Raw genomic sequence first — 18,511 nt, 5'->3', positions numbered from 1 at the left:
TGGGAAGGAGAGCGTGTGGGGGCACTGTGACGGCAACACTTTCAGTCAGTTTTCTAAAGAAAACAAACACTGTGAAACAAAATGCAAGAGATAGCAGCTGGCAGAGAAGTGAAGCGGAGGGTCTTCTGTTCAGATAAAAGAAAGTGCGTATTTGAGATGATGGGATGACTTGTCAGGTGCCAAAAATAAACTACAGGTGAAAAGGGAAAATTCATGGCAGCGAAGCATGATGACACATTTGGGTGATGGGGAAACTCCTATCTACAACATACATTTAACAAAGTAACATGTCTAAAAATGTACCCTCTTTCTTTGTATCCCGTTTAAATTCTAACTCACTTAAAAATGGTACAATTTAAATATTGATCTCTTAAATGATTAAAATAATTAGTATTGAGGTGTGTATTAGGGTTAACATCCCTCTTAACGTCCAATTTATTTTTAACGATTTTCAATCAAGTGAGTCTCTAATTGAAATACATTTTTAAGTGGCATTTTTTGACCACTTGAGACATTACTCATTCCATGTTTAGTTTTTTTCAGAAAATAAAACAGATTGAATCAGCATTGTTATCCACAGGCAGAATGCCCCAAAGTCAATCTTAGATCCAGGAGACGTACAGAAGTGTTTAAAGTGGAAAGGGTCACGTTCCTCTACACATTCAGGACGGGTCCCACGTTCACTCCTCAGTGACTCTCACTAGAGCGCAGTCAGGAGCCCTCATCCTCCCCAAGGTCATTCTCTGTGGTTTCAGCTCCCTGTAGTCACCTAATCTGAGAGTGCTAAGCAGAAGTGCTCTTGGCCCCCACCCGCATCGCACCATGTCACCACGGATGGTGATAACTGAGATCACCCAAAACAAATGACCCTTCCTCCTGCTGCAAGTATTGGATGACCTCAGATCATCACAAGCGGAAAAGTAGGTGGGTAAGTACAGTATAGCAGGATATTTTGAGAGGGACCAAATTCACCTATCTTGATGATAGCATATTGTTATAATTGATTTTTTTTTTTTTGTATTTTTAGGGAAGGGTCTACAGAGTATTTAGGGTCTCACTACTAGATTGGACTTGTAATGATAACAATGTTTGCAGCCTCCCAAGAGCTGGGATTAGAGGTGCATGCCACCACACCCAGTCTCAATTACCTTCTCAGTGCGACCCCGGGGAGCAGGGCCCACAAGGCAGGTCCGGGGATCAAACCCCTGGCTCCTGTACCTGCTTGCAAGCACTTTAATCCGCTGAGCTATTTGGCCGGCCCTAAATTGTCTTATTTTATTATTTGTTGTTGTAATCTCTTACTATACCTAATTTATAAGTAAGCTTTATTGTAGTCAGATAGGTATAAAATAGGGGGTAATCATATATATAGAATTTAGTACTGCCTATAGTTCCAGCTTCCACTGGGTGTCCTGGGAGGCATCTTCTGCAGATAAAGGAGGACCACAGCACTACCAAAGAGTAGCCTATTTGTACCACTGATGAATCAGATTAGAAATGGAAGTGTCATGTTTTCTAATAAAGAACATTATAGCCTGGGAGCAGATGTAGACAGATGGTTCATAATGTTTCTTAGTGAGCTCTCTTTTCTTGAAGCAAAACACCTTCAGTACACAAGTATCATTGTCCTCCAGCAAGGCCATCTTCTTGTTTTGCTCATGAAAACCTGGATTCTGAACCACACTTGCCTGAGCATGCACTACATGCACATATATAAAATGGTGACCTTGTTTGTCCTTCTGGATCACCTTATTCCAAGCACTCACTAACAAAATGAGCTCTGCCTGTCAAAAGAACTGCATTTAAAACAAACAAACAAAACTTTGTCTGGCTAAGTCTGTGATCTTTTTTCCCTTAAGGTCTGACCAGAAGCTTTGCCTATGGACTTGAAACTATGAGTCCAGGCAGGTCCAAGCACCCCACACCTCCACACATTCCTTGACACTGACCACTTCCTGGGGGCAGGGGGATAGATTAATACATTAGGTTTCATAGTCAGAAGTCACCAGTCTGCCACTGAAAAATGTGGTGTTCTTTAATAAGGTGCAGCATACATCCATATAACTGCTATTATTTAGCATATGTTCATGAGACCAATCCTAAAAGAATTTATTTGTAGGGTACCATATACCCCAATTATGCATAAAGGTATGTTAAAAATTGAAGCTTTTCCATGTAAATGATGAAATAAAAATGATTTTTAAAATATTCATCTAAAAGACCTGTCTTTATGTTGCTTAAGAATGTATGTGTAAGGGGTTAATACTATACGTATGGCAGACACTTAATGGATAAATTTAAAAGCACCCAAGAACATAGCATCCTGTGTATAACTTTCACAATTGTGCGTTCCTCCAGAGATAATGGATATCATTATCAGCGGCGCCTGTCCTAGGAAACTTGGCAAGGTTATGATTGTTTGTTACAGCTTTGGTTATATTAACATACACATTAATATTTATAAATATTTGATGTCATGTTAATTTTTCATATAAGATGATTTATGTAATGTTGCTGTGCCCTGTTAGAGGGCATTTGCAATATGCTTCAAAAGAGAACTGAATTGATGCATGTTCTTTAAGGGAACTTGCCTGTATATCACTGTTCTTACAATGCATTATTCTGAACAGAAGTGTTTCAAAATAAATTATGTGAATTGTGGATTTACTCCATTAACATTTTAAATAAAACATAAAGGAAAAGATCATGCTGAAACTATTTGCTGCATTTTTAAAAGGAGCTCTGTTCTCTTGGAGCAGGACAAAGTTTACTGAAAATACTTTCTCAAAAAAGAACTGATCAAGTAAGCAATGGTTTTGAAATTTTGTTTTAAATAATATTATACAGCATGCAAACTAGGATGATCTGAAAAGGATATTAACTTGGGGTGAAAAGTATTGCAATATTCTTGTTTGTCAGTTTTCTTATGCTCAAGTATATTTTACTGAAAAAAAGCACATTTACTGGGACCAGATTTGGATATTAAAACCATTGAATATAAATTAAGGGGGATATGTAGAATAAATCAAATGTAAGTTATTAAATGAATATTTGCCTTAAGTGAAAATATTAATTTGTTTCTAAGAAGCTTAAGCACCTTTAAGCAGAAAGTTAGTTTATGTATATTACAGTGACTGTGAAACTAGCAGAGTATTTTATAAAGAATTATAGGTTTGTTTAGTAATATAATGCCTTATAATATAGTGCATCAGTTCACATCAACAACTAATATTAATAATGTCTTATTTTTTGAAAAGAGCCATTTATAGGAAAATAATTCAGAAATTCCCCTTAATATGATTATTTATTATAATAATTACCTTCTTATCATTTTCTTCCTATGTCAGTATTTCTAAGTGTCATCTATAGTTATGCTAGTATCAGAAGTTATTAATGAAATTTAAGTTTCTGTGTACTTGTTTCTTTTTTAACAATTTTAACTATAGCTTTTATTGCTACCCTTTTTGTATCGAGATTCAAATTTTACTTAAGGCAACCATTCATTATTCACTTACCATCCCTTTTCTGTATGCCTGTCCCCACAATGTGGCGTTACTCTGTAATACAACACCAAGAAGAGATTGAGTAAATCTGAAAATTCTAGAAATCCTCATTGAGCCTATATACCTTGATCTGAATATTCCCTTATTCTAAATGGATTATCAATTAGTAATTGTTGCTTTCCCTTCCATCCTTGTCACTATATTAAAGCTTTGAAAAATTCAAGAAATTAGCTTTGATATAACATTATAAATTTTGGCTTGCTCTTTCTATCCAGTTTTACAAAACTGACAATTAATTTTAGGAAAATGTAATAGACCTTTTTCCCTGGTATTTTCATACTCAAATTAGTTCTGTCATCCCAATTATTCACATTACAAAAAAAATTACAACAGGTCATAAGAGAGAAAAATGCCTTAATTTGAGGCCATCTAGAAAGATCTTTGGCAACAAAGCATGTGGAAATGTAGGAATAAAGATTACATCCTGAGGTGACAGATAGCTAACATTGTACAAATTTTGTAACTACTATGTCATCTTGAATTCATATAATAAATGCTACACTTAAAAATTTTGTTATCGTACAGTCAAAAGAAGTAACAAATGCCTAAATTGTAAGTATTAATAATTTGAATAATCACCTAAGTATACGTAGCTTAGAATATTTATGTTACAGACATGCACAATCTATTTCAATTCTACAATATGTTATATAGAAAAAAGGAAAATATGGAAGTAAGTTATTTCAAGTATCACAAAGCTGTATGGTCAAACACTAACCAGAACTCACTCTCCAAAATTCTTGCGATCTGAATGAACAGGAATTACAAATTTAAAAGCTGAAATATCACACATGGTCAAAATGTTATAAAACATAGTAACTGCAATTGCTAATCAAATCAGTAGAAGCACTTTGAAAGAATTCAATAGGTCACCATGAAGGTAAATAAATTAAAATCTGTTATAAAAGGATAGATAGTTATAAAAGAATAGTTAGAAAACAATAATCGAGAGTGGACTCTACATGGATGTTAAGATTGCACTTTATACCACTGAACTAAGCCATTTGATAAACGAGATATGGAAAATCAGATTAGAAGCTTTCTATGTTGCATGGATTATTAGTGTAAATATATACTAGTAAATAATATAGAAAAAAGTAAGTATTCACTTGCATTATTTTTAAAAGCATCTTCCTTAAGACTATATGTTGCCAGAGACTCTAAGATTGTTTTCATTGAAGAAAAGTGAAGGTACCAAAAGATAGTAGGAAATACACAAGGTATATGAATATGTGTATGCTAGTGGTGTTATTTCCTAAAATACAAACCTATATTGTGTTCACTATTATTTTTGTAAATTTCTAATGTAGTCAGAAAATTGCAAGGAAAACAAAACATAATCAGGATAGTTCACCACTTCAAATTAGACTGTATTTTCTTTATCTAAATATAAGGAAAATAAACTTTTTCATAAGGATACTTTAGAGAAAATGCTTTCAGAGATAATAACCACAAAATAATGTGAAATTTCATTGATATCTAGAATTTTACATGTGAGTACAATTTAGCGTCCAAAATTAGAGAAATGATAGCACTTCTGAAAAAGATTTCATTGAGTTAAAAAAATTACCCTGTGAACGGGTTTTATACATAGATATGAAAAAATTCCATTAGTGGTATTCTTAGCAAAATTTGCAAACAGAAAAAAATCTAAGACACATCACCACAAATAAAATTAAGTGGATCAAATTTATATACATAAAAATCACATATATTTTTATAGAACAATAATACCAAGTCATACAGTAGTAATAATCACCAAAATGTTGTAATTAGTGCATAAGCAACAGTGTAATAAATTAAGGGTTCCCACTTAATTACTAACACTCTTAGTAAGCTACATTTTGAACGTCTTCTTGCCCAGAACATTAAACTCAGCTTACAGATTTTCATCACCAAGTAAAATAAGTATTGGTTGAATGAGCATATGACTCAACATAATAAATCACCACAAGCAGAAAAGAACAGTTTGTTAATACTGAATGCTCTTCTGTCTCAGTTTTTGATCTGTACAGGTGGGAATATATTTTATGATTCAGACAAAGTTTCAAGACTATAGCATCATGGTACACAAATTGTTACATTAAGCCTATGATTAAAATACTTCATGTTGACTTTCACTACATGAGTAAAATTAATGGTCAATGTGCTTAGATAAATAAAATATACTACTAGTGAATAACAATCCTTTAAAGTTTTAAAATGCTATCACATTTGATGTTTATAGTATCTGTGACGAGCAGGTACAGAGACAGCTTCTTTTTACTTGTGTGGCAGTTTTAATTGTAAGATGAAACAAAATTGTTATTTGACAAAGAGTTCTGTTTATTGGTGATAATAATTATCCTTATGTATCAAATGAATTTTTGCCTAAGCCACCTGCATATTTATTGAATCTATTTATTTCTATAGTCACTATGTGAACCATGTTAATTACAAAATCTAAATGTGTTGGGTTCTGTGTAGTCAAAAGCAGACAAAGAACTGTTTCGTACAATTTAATGCTGAGAATTTGGCATGTCCATACATGTAAAGTTAATGCACCTCAAATAATCAATCATTTAACAGGTTATCAGTCATTGCAGGTCACAACAAAATATATTTGGCTGTACTAAGACACATCCATTAGGAACATAAACCTAATTGGATAAAGTGAGGTGAGACTATAGTTCATTACTCTTTCTATTTATAAATTTAAGTCCCTTCTTTCACTAATTCTGAATCCTAAAATAAAAACCCTTCACATAATTATGATTTATTTTATATTAATTTATATTTGATATTACCATTATTAACATTCAGATATCTATTTAAAAGAGCAAAAATAATGGGATTATTTTCTGTTCTGATTTCATTTATTTATGTTAAATTCTGTCTTTGGAAGAGTTATGAGCAATCCTTTTTGGGTTAATTTGCCATTGCACGATCAGATGCAAAAGGAAGCCATTCAAAAGTCCCAAGAATGAAATGTTACAGAATGCACAAGGGGTCAATAAGGATGTGTATTTTTCCTTCCACTATGATCTATTGCTATTCAGAACAATTGATTAGACAGGTTCATTATTGTTTTGCAACCACACATAAACTGTTATTATCCACATTGACTCCCTAAGGTGTTCTCATGGACGGTTTTTCAATGATTTGTAATTTCAAGTAGCAGCCAGCTTACAATTCACCCTGTTAACTTCCTTTGTGCTTTAAAAAGGATTACCACATTCTACAAGCTAACAGATATTGGTGCAGTTTTAGTCTTCCTGGCAAATTTTTACCACAGTGACATGTGTTTATCATCTCCAAACTATAGCCAGTCCTTAAAACAGTGGTTTTGCTGTATCCTGCATAGATTAATCTTAAAGACAGAATTATCATTTTGGTACTGAAATCATCTGTAAATGTAGCCTAAAGCTATCATTTATAAATATGTGCTGAGTGTAGCAATAATTTTAGCGGAATAAAGGAATTGTAAAATATATTGGAGGTAATTACATTATATAACCCATAGACATATGATCTTGTTGTGGTATAGTAGGACCTAAAGTTTGGTCATGTTTGATTTGTTTTCAAATCATATAATTCTTCTAAGAAGCCAACTCAAACAACAAAAAAGTTTTTTTTGTGTGAAATTCTCACTAGAGGTATGAGTATGTTTCTGTGTGTGTGTATGAATTTAAAGGTATCAGTCTTTCACTAACCTCTAGTTTGTGTTTCAATGTATGAATTTATAGATCTAAAAACTAACATAATCACAACAGTTTCTAGGCCTCTTGGAAATAGGTACTAAGAGTCTGAGCACTGGAATCAAAATCATCAATTTAGCTCTTCCACTCACACTGGATAAATTACTCACATATGTATGTTCTGGATTTTATGATGTGGAATCGAATGGTAGTTTGAAGTTGTGAGGGCTAACATGACAGAATGCATATAATGTGCAGGGCATACTGCCTGTAAGAACTCGTTCAGGCCAGGTAGGTCAGGAGGAGGAAGAGTAGGGTAAGCAACAATTACAGTAGTAGTAGTAATTACAGTAGTCAAAACAACAAACACTTACTTAAATGTTTTCCTCATTATTCCTATTAAAGGTTTTAAGTCTACAAGATAGGGGAAAAACAGAATCACATCCTTAAATATAATCGTACATATATCCTAAGGTTGAGACTGCAGCTCAGTGGCAGGACACTTGTGTAGCATGTACAAGGCCCTTGGGTCAGTCTGCAGTAGCGCATTGTTCAGAGACAAACAATTGCAAAAGAGGAAAATGACAATGGCAAGGTGGCGATATTTCATGTTTAAAATGCATGCTTGCCATATGAGCAATAGTGACTTGACAGAAGCATCCTAGAAATACCACTGGATGATGACCTAGAACTATCGCTTCAAGAAAAAGCTCTTTATTTTTAATATATTTATTTTAGATTCCTAGGAAAAATCATGCATGTTAGGCCAATTCCTGTTCTATTTCACAAAATAAATTTTCAGTTAATAATAAAATGAATACATATTTAAAGGTTTGTTTCAAAATGTATATATAATTTTAGAAGCATATAGTAATACTGAACAATATAGTCAGCAAAAATGTGTATACAGTGATCCAGCTCTTAAATATACAGAAAATTTTAGCTCAGTTTATAACTTGTTGATTGTGCTACTCTTAGAAGAATGACTCAAGATCTGATTGTGAAGTGTCATGAAGTTTTCTGCTGGAATTCCTTCAGGTGGATATTTTCATCCTTTTCATTTTTAAGACTTGGTTCCTTCCTTAAGTGAGATCGTGTTGCTTTTGAAAATAATTCAACCAGATTAATTTGCAACAATTTCCCTTTAACAGTGAAATGCTAAAATCTGAAATATCTATTTACTTTAAGCAAAATATTTAGCCCAAGGCAATATTTGTCAAAATTTCCTATGCGTATGAATGTTCTGGAAGACTTATTTAAAATACTGAAATATTGGTTCTGTTCCTAGAGATTCTGATTCCCTGTAGCTGAAGTGGGGCCCAGGAATGTATATTTATTTCAAGCGCCCCTGTTCTGTGATTCTAAGAGTGGTGGTCTAAAAGTTACTATTTTGAAACTTTACAAGTTTTTAATAGCCTATTTTCTATTGAGATAATCTTCAAATTTGAACAAAAACCCACTTTGTTATCAAAATCTTTTTTAAAATGTATATAGGTTGCTTGCTAATAAGTTCAAAAATAAATATTACCTATAAAAAAGCCTGCTGTAAAGCTAGTTTGCTAGCAACACCATCCACTCTTCAGTACCCTGTGATCAGTGTAAACTGAGAGACAAAAGATAAATGTGCAGCCATCAGGGCTACCCTAGGAATCTGTCATGAGGCCCTCTTCCTTTCAGCATCCCCTCAGTCTGTCTTCAGTTTCCCCTTTTCCCTTCTCTTTCTCCTAACACACAGGCTCTCTGCCAATTTCCTCCCACTTTACACCCTCTTAGCACATAATCTTCTGATGGCCTACTTTTTTTCCCCTCCTAGATATCTTATCCAAGGATAAAAGAGGGGAAGGTGAATCCTGGTCTTTCATAGATTTCATGGGTTTAAAGTGCTGGATTTGGAGGCTAGGGCTAGGGAAAAAAGTGTTAGGCAAACACAGAAAGATATTTGGGTGCTTCTTATGCCCAGGACAGAGCCTTCTTTCTTTCTTTTCTTCTAGAAATGCCTGGCTTCTTACATTTTCCCCTAAACCAAACAAAACCCAAAGCTATATCCTCGCCAGAGAAAATAAAAATCAGACCATATAACATTGCCTTATTCCTGAGTCTTTGGCCATTTTGTGGCCTTTGTCTATAATTTTTATTTATACAGAATTCATCACATTATAGAGCTGTCTTAACAGACTGTAAATAAGCCAAAGTTTTAGGCAAGAGAATAGCATTACCTATAATATCGCCATACATACCTTTCCCTCCCCTATTTGAGAAGCTTTTATTCTGAGAGGAGTGATATTTTGGTATCTTCTTTATAAAAAATTCCATGACCTGTGAAGATGGTGATTTAGCTTTCAAGACACTAACTCTGGTGACTGAAATCAGAATATATGCATGATCCAGGTTTAGTCTCTTAGAGAAATCAGTTATGAGTTAAACATAGGTTTGGCATGAAAGTAAGTAAAAAAGGGAACGTCAAAATCTTTTATTTAAAATTTCCAATTCTTCATACTCGCCTGCCAGGGGAGATACCATGATCACAAAAGTGGTTTGCCAGGGTAAGGCTCATCCATCGCGCTCCCCATGTGCAGACTCCTGTGATTTCCCCAAATGTAAGACTCTCAACTGCATGATTTGTAGTAGTGGGGGACTGCGTTTGTGCTTTCCCCTGAAAATAAAATAAAATTTCTAATTCTTCATTAAATTGTTTTTGTCATCATATCCATGTCTAGTGGTGTATTGGCCCATGATTTACTTTGACACGGTACTTTGTACGAGCCTTAATTACATAGTAAGTGTGTTCACAAAGTTATCAGGAGTATGATGATGCAAACATCTTTTATTCCTGGCATCTTGAGATAGAAATGTGACTTGTAAAACCAGCTACATCTATACACATGTAGGCAAAATGTGAAACTCGTCTCTGCTTATGTACCTTTCCCTGGCATTTCAGACAAGAAATTCTGTGAGACTGAACCCTAAGTGATCTGTTAATGATTTAGGGCTTTAAACAGTTTACACTGAAAGTAGGTTCTTATAATCAAATTTGACATGAAAATAGTGTTGGCATTAAATTCAAGGAAATACCACAGTTTAATGCTTAATCATATTAAATTTAAGATAATTTCTTTGTCAGGAAGCTATATTTTGGAAACATGAATTTGAACTTGACCACTGAGCAGACCATATATTTACACAGAATTTTAGCCTTGGAGCATTTCAGTAATAAGTAGTCATTTCAGGAAAGTGAGATGGAAAAAAATTCTGTTTATTCTATTTCAATGTCTTAGAATATACACATATATAATTAAAATAATAGCGATGACCAATAATCATGCTGTGATTAATTTCTGGTAGAACCAGTATCTCTCTTTCAAGGGAAAAGTTTTTGTTTCTTTACCTGTTTTATTTTTACCATGGATTTCTTTGAATATCCCTAGCCACTGATGTGAAGCATATTAATGCTATCCCAAGCAATTCTGATTGTCCTACACATTTTTGTGGGTAGACGTTGTCTGGGTGATGTCAAGATTGGGATTAAGCTGGATTTCTTGCCCAGTTAATTTACATAATAAATTATAAAAGTGCTGAAGAGATTTACATTTTCAAGGTAAATTGTTAAAATTATGGTGATTAATGCATATTATAAGGATATTAACATATGCCTAGTAAGTCACCCACACCCATACAGGAGTTCTAGTGCTTCTCAGTAATTCCTTTTACTTGACAGAAATGGTTCCATATGATTGCTCTAACTTACCATGATACCTTGAGCAAAACAACTGATGTCATTCAATAAAGAGTTAGCATTTATTGAAGAGAAGTCCATTATAACAGCTTACACAATCTGCAATGCAAATGAGAATTGTTTAAACATAAGACGGAAAGGAAAATCTGAAGGAAGCTAAAGGGTTTTTTAATTTTTTTTTAAAGAAACCTAGTCTTTGCTACTAAGATATCTTGAATAATCTTCAAAGTATCAACTCAAAATTATGGAATAGGTCTTTGTCTTCTCACTGCAAAAAAATCAAACTTCTTTTAAGCACAGAAAGATCTTCTAGTGAGTATCCGCCGCCATACTACGCTGTGTTAAACTTCATCCAATTGTTCAGCTAATTCTTATGCTTCTCCAATTTTACTGGATATGATGTTTTTATTGGGGTTCATGGAAGCATGGATAATGACATCAGCAAGCTTTGTAATTTCTTATTGCCAGTTTTCTACACAACGTACACTTTTGTCACTCAAACTGCACCAAATTGCTCCAACAATTAATCTTAAAGCTCAGGAGTAGGGGAACTCTTAAATGGACCCCTTCTTGGGATTTTGTGTTGAAAACAGAAAAGTTCCCATGAGTGAAGGAGGCTAAGTTAGCTTTTCCAGCCTCTGTCTCTCCCCAAGTCTCACTTTTCTCTGCCACCCCCCAAAAGGAATGAATTACATTTCTCTTCTTGTCCTTTAAATGAATAGCATAGTTTGGGTGAAATTATCGGGCAATTGCATGCCTTTTATGCAGATAATGCTATTTGATGAAAGCGGTGTTTTGATCTGCTGAGGATAATACAGATCCAGGGTTGGATTCATTGGTGAGAGTAAAGCTGTCTTCTGTGATAACTTCATCTCAGCATGAGGTCAGACGGGGAAAACTGGGATGGGGGATTAAAAAATGACACAGTCGGAGCAGTATTCAGTTCCCTGCTGGGCTCCTGGCTGCACACTATAGCTTATGTTTCTGATCTGTTATGGTATTGTCTGCCTTTCTCTCTCGGAGCAGAAAGAGATTGCTTAAAACTTTTCTTTTTACAGCTAGAGGGATTAGTTCTATGCAGCTTTTTTAATTAAAGAAACTGTATCTTTTTCAAGGCAATTTAAAACTGCAAGGAAAGGACCATCAACACCCATAACTTAGTACTATTATCTGTAACAAAGTGTAAGCTCTAAATTTAATATTCAGAAATAAGGGAAAGGAGTTATAGAATTCTGTTGTATTTTTATCCCTTAATAGTAAATAAATTATTTTTGTGTAAGTCCTGAATGTTTCTATAAGTAGTAACTTCCCGCCGCTCTGCTTTTTAGCCTGGCTGAGCTTGCTTAATTAAATCTTCATGATGATAGTGAAGTGCACTTGAAAATAGTGTAAGAGGAAATAGACTTGACTACATATCCTTTTCTTTACCTAGAGATCATTTTTAAAATTTCCATTCTACTGAAAGTGATAACAGTAGCAAATGTCTGCTTAATATGGGCAATTTGCATTTAAACAGTGCAAAGTACAACATTACGGCACTTCATCACAGCAAACCTTTGCATTGGTGATAAGCAGTCATTGACTTTATTAATAATGAGGGGAGCATGGCTTGCATCTATCCAAAGTGATGATGAATTTGTCAGGACGTATATATTTGAGTTGAATTTATAGCTCAATTTAACCCAGGTTAATGTCAAAAATCCTCAAATGTTTCAAATAAGGCCCATATGGTTATCACTTTACAAAGCATACAGGCTCTGTGCTTCGGTTGGAACATACACATCTCCAACTAAATTCCATGCCAGATCAATTAGAAACAGTCCTCCTGAGCAGACAGGAACAAACAGAGATTGTTTCCCCAGTACCAGCTGAACCCTTGTCTTAAAGCAATGAAAAGCAGTCATCTTAAGTTCTATATGTTTTACCGGTAAAAATACAGGGGAAATTTGGAAGGCAATAAGGATTTTATAATAGAGCCATAGGTAATGTAAATACTTAGAGTATCCACATTTGTCAGATACTTGCTCTACCTTTTTGTAGTTTTCTGTAAATTATCATCTTACTAAAAATGAAAATACAATTTGATCTCTTTGCCTTTTCCTGTTTCGATTGTCTTTGTTTCTGAAAGAAGTCTACCAAGTTTAAAGGTAGGTTCCTATAATGATCAGAATTGAAAAACTATTCATTTTAAAAACAATGGCCAGAGATGTAAAGAAGTATATTTGATCAACATATTTTCGAGGTAAATTTTGTTTATGACATATCCTATTTTAAAAGAAAGTCAGAATGACTAACTACAATAAAATATTTTATTCATATATTCATTCATTGATTGAATAAACATTTCTGAGCATAGCCTATAGACCAGCACTATAGGCCCTTTGGTTTCAGAGGAAAATAAAGTCTCTATATTGCAGGAACTCTCATCTGTCAGGAAGGGCCCTACAAAACACAGTTTTCTTTCATTACACACAGAAAATACAGTAGCACACCTAAAGAGGAGAGATTACTAATAGATGCTTCAAAAGTGAGGTATTTGGGTGGTCCAGGGTGCAGGATATTATAGACCAAGAGGTCAACAACAGGAAAATAACAGTTGGGCATATTTGGGAAATGAGAAGATGTTCAATTTATCTGGCATTGATTAGATACATATAGTATCTATATTTAAACCATATTTACAAGTTAATCTGTTAGAAGATTAGGTTTAGGATTATAAACTGTACTCTTAAAATATCTAAATGATTTTTTTTGAGGAACCGGGGATTGAACTCAAGCCCTTGAGCTAGCTAGGCAAGCACTTATTCTACTGTGCTATCTCCCCGGCTCCCTAAATGATGTTTTATCGACCAAACTGTGTTTACATTACTTTGTCAGCAACTGGTATTTAACTCAAATATACTATGTAGATATTACTACCAAGTCATGTATAAAAACTGATGAATTTCACAAGAACTTTCTGATAGCCATTAATTATAAAGTTTCCCACTTCCAGTGCGGAATCATGTGGCAAATTTTAAGTATGTCTGTGGAGTTCAGCCAAATTTGAAAGCACCACATGTTAAACGATGTCTCTATGTTCAAAATCCTTCACAGAACTTGTAGTCTTTTAGGATGCTCTAGCAAAACCACATCAGCAGTTGGGTTGTGCTCCACAACTTCATTTGCACCAAAGGTCAGAGCCACATGCAAGCTTGTTTTATGCACTGGAACACAAGCTAATGTAGTGGAAAAACTTGGCCCCATTTAAAGGTTGAGTTGTCTGATCACCAGTCCACGCCATGACTCCAAAATGGATGTGCATTGAGAGAGGACAGACTATCTCATTTTAATTAAGATAATGAAAGCATATTCTCCACCACAAACAGTCATTTAATTTTATGACTTTGTCAATGATCAAAATCTAATTTTTGTTGTAGTTTCCCTCAACTTAACTGCCAAGACAAACAGGTTATTCTTGTGAGTGAAAAGCAACCTGATAATAACTTCATGGCTACTTTAGAGAGTGTGAAATTTAAGTTCTAGTGCAGTAAAATGTTCCAGATTGTTTGCTATAAGGAAAATGACTTGTTTGACAGGAATACTTTGAGTGCCTAGAATTCAGGGTTTGCTCAGCAACTCCTACCTTTTAGCCTGTTTCAAGTGGCCCATGAGATATTTGTTGCTCTCCATTGAGACATAACCTCCTTGCGGACGTATTTGGACTATTTTGGCTTTCCTGATTTTTCTCAGGATTGAGATGACAGGTCTAGGGCCCTGAGCTCTTGCTTTTCTTGTCATTTCTTCTAGTTGCTCATGGGTTTCTGGAGTCCCTCAAGTGGTGAGCCCAGAAGTCAGTCCACTCAAGATTCAGCAAGCTAGACCAGGTATAGTAAGTCCAAAGAATACCTGAGAAGTCCAGCGGTATATCATGGTCTCCCTGGAGAGCCTAGTACCTGCAAGACCTCAGGCTCCCCTTCTTCTCGGCTGAAGGCCGCCCACAGCAAAGCAAGATGTGGCTTCTCCGAAGGAAGGAGGGTGGAACAGCTGCCACCCGGCCTCTCCAGCTGCATGCTGGATCTCTAGGACAAGAGGAGGGAAGAAAGAGCTCTCCAAAACAAGCCTCCCCAGCAGGTTCAAGCGATGCTCACTAAAATGGGGAAGAGTCACCTTCAAGTGGGAGACAGCTCCTGGCTGTTGTCTGGCCCTGCACCAGCAGCAGGGCTTGAGGCACAGGTGCATCCTTCCTAACCCCAAAGTGCATCAGAAGTTTAGCCTTTTACCTTCCCTTAAGCCTTACTAAGGCCGCAGGCATACATTTCTAGGGGTGTGGATGCAGGCTGTGCTGGAAGCTATTCCACTTTCTCTTTGCGGAAAGCAGCATGTCTGTGTGACAAGAGGGGCCCAAGGGACAGCGTTGCCGCCAGCTTGGCAGCCCCATTATCTCCGCGCACGACCGGCTGCGTTAACACCGCAAAGTCACCAGCTGTAAGACTTAGCTGTGGGCAGCAGCCAGAAGTCTGCAAAACAGATAGCAATGTCTTCCATTTCTTCTACTCTCTAGTTCTTATGGCTGCGAAGGGAAAAGTGGGAGCTTATGCCCTCCTCGCCCTCCCATAACAGCAGTGCAGCTAGGCACAGTGGCTTGAGGTCACATCCTTTCTGCTTTCCAGCGGATGCAATTGGAGGAGGTGGCAACTACTACACTCTGGCAATGCCTATCAGCTTTTCCTAATGCTCTCAAAGGATAGATCTTTCTCTTACTCCACCTTCCCCGAATTTAACACATTTACAGACTGCCTGAATTACTGCAGGCTGTGCCTTGGGGACACAGGAGGACATTGTCTGGGAGCTGTGCTCTTTGCCCATTCCCACTTTGAGCACAGAATGCACAGGGCAACACTAATAAATTCTGGGGGTTTTATTTTCTTTTCCTGTGGAATATGTGTATGTGCACGTGTGTGTATTATCCACTTTAAGTGAACATTCAGCACCACAAACTTAAAAAAAAACTTTGAAAATCATATAACAGGGAAGTAGACTAGAGACAGGCTCCAAGATTTATTACCTTTTCTAAGTTTTATGAGTTCCATTGTTTCCTTCGTTTATTACTAGCGTTAGCTATAATGAGGGTTCTGGAAAAGAAAAAGAAAAAAAAGATTAACCCCTCCCCATTTTCCTAATGCAGCTCTCTTTTCTGGCTTCTTTAAGGAATGGAGCAGGGTCTTTTCACTTTATTGTCCATTCCTAGATAGCAAGGTACAAAAGAGCAAGAGAGAGTGCCACTTGGACAGTTATAAAAGTTTTTAAACACTTAAGATGTTTTTATGGGATCTGATCCACATAACTGATTTATGGAACGCCTCTAGTTTCCTCCGAATTATCTCAGGTGTGCAAATTTTGAGCAGTTTTTGTGATCATCATTTAATGTCTGGGGCATGTTTTCATAGTTGACCAACTTCTCAGATGAGAGTGGCTAGAATGAGAGATACACGCCTTAGACCCCTGCCCCACCCTCTGTGTATGTTTTTTCTGAGAATTAAATTCACTGTGGCAGGAAACACTACAAAGCGCCCTAGGGCAACTCTTGATTGTTCCCATAAAGATGTGCCTGTGGTCACTGGAGCCCCAGGGGCCAAGTGGGGTTGGCCTACTACTGAGACTTCTTGACACATTGTGGCGCGCTCAGTCACTTAGCAACTTCGGGAACTCAGACTGTGGGTCCAGACTCCTTAATTCAAGTCACAAATGAGATCCACCCCAAACTTTGGAGAACTCCATCAGAAAGATTCAGGCTTTCCTAGGAGGCTTTGCGCTTCGCTTTTGGGAGCGCTAGATTCGATCTTGCTTTGCATGCAAATGCAAGTAAAAACACAAATCTCTTTCCTTCCAGCCAAGTCAGGTACAGGTCGGTAATCCCGACCTCTGGAGTTGCCGGGAAGGGTATAGTTAACGGTCTCAGCGTGCACTAGTCCCTCTGCCAAGCTGTAGCGACAGGTTGGCAGCTGTTGGGGCAGACCAAGAAACACTGGCCGCCTGGCAGCAGGTCCCTGGGGAGGGCAGGAAACGCAGGGGCGCTCCGCCGGGAACCTAGTGCACCCCTCCGCCGCAGGCGCGCACTCCACGCCGGCGATGCACTGTAACAGGCACCGCAAACTGGCGCAGGCTGACCAGCCTGAGAGCAGGAAGGCCATGAGTGTCAGGTTCCCAAACTGGAACTGGGAAAACTCGGAGCAGATTTAGGAAGCCCTGCCGGCGGGCTTTTTGCACCCCAGCTATTTGGGGAGAGGAACTGGGGATTGCGGAGCTAGAGTTTTGGTGGGAACTTAAGCGAGTAGCAAGTGGCATTGTGTCGCGAAAAGCAGTAAACTTTTTTCCCCTTCCCATAACACAGAAACTTGAGACAGGGGCAGTGTTGGGCTGCTAATCTGCCTGGAGGAGGAAAAGAAGAAAAAGGGGAGGAGAGGAGAAAGAGGAGGGGGAGAGGGGGAGAGAGAAGGAGACAGAATGTGTGAATGCACGGGAATACGGATGGGGGCCTGGAGGCTTTAGAGGACCCCAGAGTGCTCCCCGGCCAGGTCACGCTCTTGGAGATCGGGACACTTGTTCTACAGTGTACAGCTGCGGCTCGGAAAGAAGTCTGAATGTTTAGTGCAGCCCTCTCCCGTCCGAAGGTCATTTGCGCTTTTCAGGCTCGGAAGAGAAGACACTCAGAAAGGGAAGGCACAGGTCATTCTCAGAGGCTTGTTGAAGGACAGGCCGCCCGCCGGGGCTGGCAATCCTTAATTACACCCTTCGGCCTCCGAATCCATCTTCCCGGCAGTGTCTCGCACTCCCACCTCCTCGGGTGACTCAGCTGACCCGAAATGCCCACCCTATGGAAGATCAAGAAAAGTAGTTTTCTAAGAAGGTTAGAGGTTTGATTACCGAGCGAAGTGTTTCCACTTAAGTCCAAAGCAATTACCCGTCCCCTCCCCTAGGTCCTCTTCCCGGTCACCCGGAGAAGAAAAGGACAGATCCCGCGCACGTACCCCCGGACTTTGTTGGTGCGTGTGAATTTCAAATGGCGCTGTAAGTTCATTAGTGTTTGCAATCAGCGGCGTGCAGACCCCTCATCAGAGCCGCAAGCCTGCAAGAGCCATTCATCAGCCTGAAGTGTTATTCATGGATGACCCCTAAATCACGGCAAGAGTAGTAGACGCACTGATTGGTCACAGCATGGGAGCCTCGGTGCTTTCCCGGACCCGACGCGGCCAGGAGGGGGGAGGAGGGAGAGAGGGGCGGCGAACGTGGTTCAGTCCGGCGAATCCCATTTGACAGAAAAAGGCAGGAAACGGGGAATCTGATTTTTTGGGAAAAAAAAAAAAAAGAAGAAGAAGAAGAAGAAATAAAGTACCTGTCATCTTGACAAGTGGCGGAGCGGAGGAGTCTAGGATTATAAATGATCGCAGCCCGGTCCAGCTCGCCCGCGATTGGGCTCTCCCGCGATCAGCACCGGGGAAGCTCATGGTAGGCTCCTCTCTCTCTCTCTCTCTCTCTCTCTCTCTCTCTCTCTCTCT

General features: G+C 37.7%; 1 protein-coding gene, 1 long non-coding RNA gene and 1 other non-coding gene across 3 annotated transcripts in view; 2 read left to right on the top strand and 1 right to left on the bottom strand.

The window, feature by feature from the left end:
* The first annotated feature begins 9,733 nt into the window (after positions 1-9,733).
* Positions 9,734-9,896, top strand: LOC111813004. Its single transcript, XR_002818362.1, has one exon. It is a non-coding gene; the product is annotated as a U1 spliceosomal RNA (small nuclear RNA).
* On the bottom strand, positions 9,747-18,052 carry LOC111812997. The gene is made up of 5 exons (XR_002818356.1): positions 17,984-18,052; positions 16,021-16,087; positions 14,862-15,034; positions 10,986-11,072; positions 9,747-9,893 (listed from the first exon to the last, which is right to left on the bottom strand). It is a non-coding gene; the product is annotated as an uncharacterized LOC111812997 (long non-coding RNA).
* A 220-nt stretch (positions 18,053-18,272) lies between these two features.
* The window catches only part of LOC101580163 (teneurin-3-like), a 226,837-nt gene continuing 226,598 nt past the window's right edge, over positions 18,273-18,511 (top strand). Inside the window, exon 1 of the mRNA XM_004642612.1 lies at positions 18,273-18,461. The gene's annotated coding sequence lies outside the window, so the exon portion shown is untranslated. The remainder of the gene's footprint in view (positions 18,462-18,511) is intronic.

This window comes from Octodon degus, unplaced genomic scaffold (genome assembly GCF_000260255.1).
Source record: "Octodon degus isolate 3935 unplaced genomic scaffold, OctDeg1.0 scaffold00157, whole genome shotgun sequence".
Classification (NCBI taxonomy): Eukaryota; Metazoa; Chordata; class Mammalia; order Rodentia; family Octodontidae; genus Octodon; species Octodon degus.
This window is presented reverse-complemented; position numbering and strand designations above follow the sequence as displayed.